The following is a 3,348-nucleotide window of genomic DNA, read 5'->3' on the forward strand; positions in this document are numbered from 1 at the left end:
GTAAAATTAGGGTTTCAAATTATTTAAAATAGGGTAAAAGTAAAAACCTTTTTAACTTAAGGATATAATTGTATTTAAAATAATGTGGAGAGGTGGAGGAAGTATAGGATGGTGGTGGAGGGAGCAACACCCAAAATTACATCAGACGCTCCAGGGTCCAACATAAATTTTGGACGCTTTTTTCCCTCTTTTAAACCATTTATTTGCGTATAGTGCATTAGTATCGAACGTAAATATGAAATTTTTACGTCAAGGTGTACGTTATACCTAATATAAAAGGTCAAAAATATGCTATGTAAAAAGTCTTTTGCTGTGATAGTGTGTCGGGACTAAATAGTGGTTGAATACTAATCTACACTTCTTGCTTTATACATACACTAAGCCTTTAATGTTCCATAATTCTGAACCAAGATAATTCCTTAATACCGCATACTCACTTAGCGGAATTTGGTTGCAGTTTGCATCACTCTTTGGAATAAATCCGCTCAGTGCTCGCTCAGCGGATCTCTCCGGCGCTACTAGCCCCTTTCTGCTTAACGGATTAGCTGTCTTGGATTTTTCTACTGCACTCAAATATGTAAAACAGAAACCATAAATCTCAAGTAACTTCTCTTAAATGCAAGTATATCTAAGTTTCAGCAATAATAGGAGTTCTTTTTACATAAAGGTATTCAACTTTACATGAGCTAAGTGTCTAAATCAAGTATACGAACATGCCCTTTTTGACACTAATCAATGTTTCATGTGCGAGAGTTTATATGTAACATATAAGAAACATACAATGGATTCAAAAGATTATGTACTACAATTATGATTGGAAATGCATGATATACACCTAATATTATGCAAATTGTTCGACCTGCTCATGATGATGAGAGACATGGAAAATAACTGACATTGATTTTTCTGTTTAATCAACCAGTCTTTTCGCCCAACCTTTACACGAAAAAGAAAAAACTTCTACTGTTTGATTACATGGTCTCAGCGAAAAAACAATACTAATCACAAAATCAATTGATTCCAATGACAGATTGAAATGGCTATCAATCATGAAAGTGCATTGCTCCAAGCTTAATAAATGGGTATATCATCATTGATGCAACACCTCAATATCCTTTGCAGCTTACAACGGAGTGTATGCTCAGAAATCACAATTTAAGGTTTCAAAAACAAAGCCTTTCACCTACCTATCATTGTCTACAACTTCCAAACTTTCCCTATAAAACCCATCCCCACCATATCAAGAATGCATCAACTACTCATTACAATTACAATTCCTATCATTAACACTCCTTTCCAGTATCATCTCTAATTTCTAAACCATCATTTAACAAAACCAAAATGATGGAAAAGCAATGTGTCTTTTCCTTCTCACTAGCATTGCTACTTTCATTTTTGTATTTCACCAACACTTTAGCCCAATTATCACCAGCTTCTGCCCCTCTTAAACCAGTTCAAGCGACTCCTACCCCACCAGCCGAGACTCCTAAACAGCCATTGGTTCCCTCATTGCCACAGTCACCAAGTGATGCCACTCCTGACACTCCAGCTGTTGACATTGTTGGAATCCTGAGGCAGGCCAAGTCATTCAACATCCTTATCCGTCTCATGAAAACCACCCAATTGATCAACCAACTCAATGCACAGCTCCTCACCACTAAGTCAGGTGGCATCACCATTCTTGCACCCGATGACAGTTCCTTCTCTCAACTCAAAGCAGGCTTCCTCAACTCTCTTTCTGATGGCCAAAAGCTCGAGCTCTAACTTTGATACTCTAACCAACCCTGTGAGAACGCTTGCAGGAGCTAAACCTGGAAAAGTGGAACTGAATGTGATAAGTTACGGAGGCAGTGTGAACATCTCAACGGGTGAGGTTAACACCACCATCACTGGCATTGTATATACGGATAAGCACCTTGCTATTTATAAGGTAGGGAAGGTGCTTCTTCCTATGGACTTCTTTGTTGTTGTTAAAGCACCTGCAAAGGCACCTTCTTTGGCACCAGAATCTTCGGCAAAGGCTCCTAAAGCGGATAAAGAGAAGTCACTATCTCCGGATTCCTCAGAATCATCTGAGATTAATTCCACCAATGATATCTCTGGCACTGTGAAGATCAATGTGTATGAAAAGTGGCTGTCACTTGTCCTTGGACCAATTCTCCTTATGATATTGTCATCATAAACTGAAATTGGTTTCATTGAATTTACCAACAGTATATATCTGATGTTCAAGAATGAAATGTGTTGCGTGATTGCGAGAAAGGAGTTGAATATTGTGAGTCCAGAGCGAAATTCGAATACTGTAGCGGTGAATTTATCAGAGTGCCTGTTTTTTCCTCCATAAGTTAATTTAAGTGTTGTGTTTTGACTTAAGGTTTCCTCAATATAGTTTACAAGCTTTCTAATAACCTCTATTTACGGTGGCAGCCACATGAGCATGAGCACCACCGGTGCCGTCAATGCCACCATTACAGGCACCAACAAGCTTGCTATTTGTAAGTCTGTACGTATTTCTATAATGTAAATTAAATTATCCTTGGTAATGGTGTAATCAGTTTAAACTACTGCTTCAATCTCATGACAAATGCAAAAGTATTTGACCGCGAGTTGCATTATTCTATAATTTGGCATTATCCACTGATAGATTCAATGTGAATACCCTGCAATTTGAGATGCTGTGGCCCAAACTTAAAATTGTCTTATATGTATAATAGGAATTAAAGAACATTGATTTATAATTTTTTTATAAAGTATATCATTTAATACTAATAAATAGCAAAATATATAATTAAATACAATAAAAATGAAAAATTATTAAAATAACTTTTATTTTTTTCTTTGTTGATGGTTGAGTTATTTATGATTTATGTTCAACTCTCATCTCTCACGTGTTTTCTTTTCTTAGGAAAGAAAGAAAATTAACACAAATTCATTATTTATACTCACATTTATTATTTATTGTGTTACATTTTTGAAAAAAAAAATAACTCTTTAATTTCTTTTATCTCATAAATATTTTATATAGTCACTTTTGTGTGTGTCTAAAAAGAAAAAATATGTTTTATGTGTTATTTCATAAATATTTTTAATTTGTTGCTTTATTATCATATATTTTCTTTCTAGTAATTATGTATCTTAAAATTTAATTAGTTTTTGATAATTTATTTTTTAGTCTTAACTTTCTTTTTTTAAATAGATATATTAATGAAAAAAATAAAAAATAAATTTATTTTTTCAAAATAATAAAGAAAAAATAATCTATAAAAATAAAAACAATACAAATTCAACTTTTTATAAATTATGTGCTTTTATTGAATTTGTTGATTGAATTTGTTGAGTATGTTATTT

General features: G+C 33.7%; 1 pseudogene; it reads left to right on the forward strand.

Moving 5' to 3' along the window:
* Positions 1 to 758: 758 nt before the first annotated feature.
* On the forward strand, positions 759 to 2,755 carry LOC148201735 (fasciclin-like arabinogalactan protein 11; annotated as a pseudogene).
* The last annotated feature ends 593 nt before the right edge of the window (positions 2,756 to 3,348 follow it).

This window comes from Vigna umbellata, chromosome 3 (genome assembly GCF_029865625.1).
Source record: "Vigna umbellata cultivar VRB3 chromosome 3, Vumbellata_1.0, whole genome shotgun sequence".
Classification (NCBI taxonomy): Eukaryota; Viridiplantae; Streptophyta; class Magnoliopsida; order Fabales; family Fabaceae; genus Vigna; species Vigna umbellata.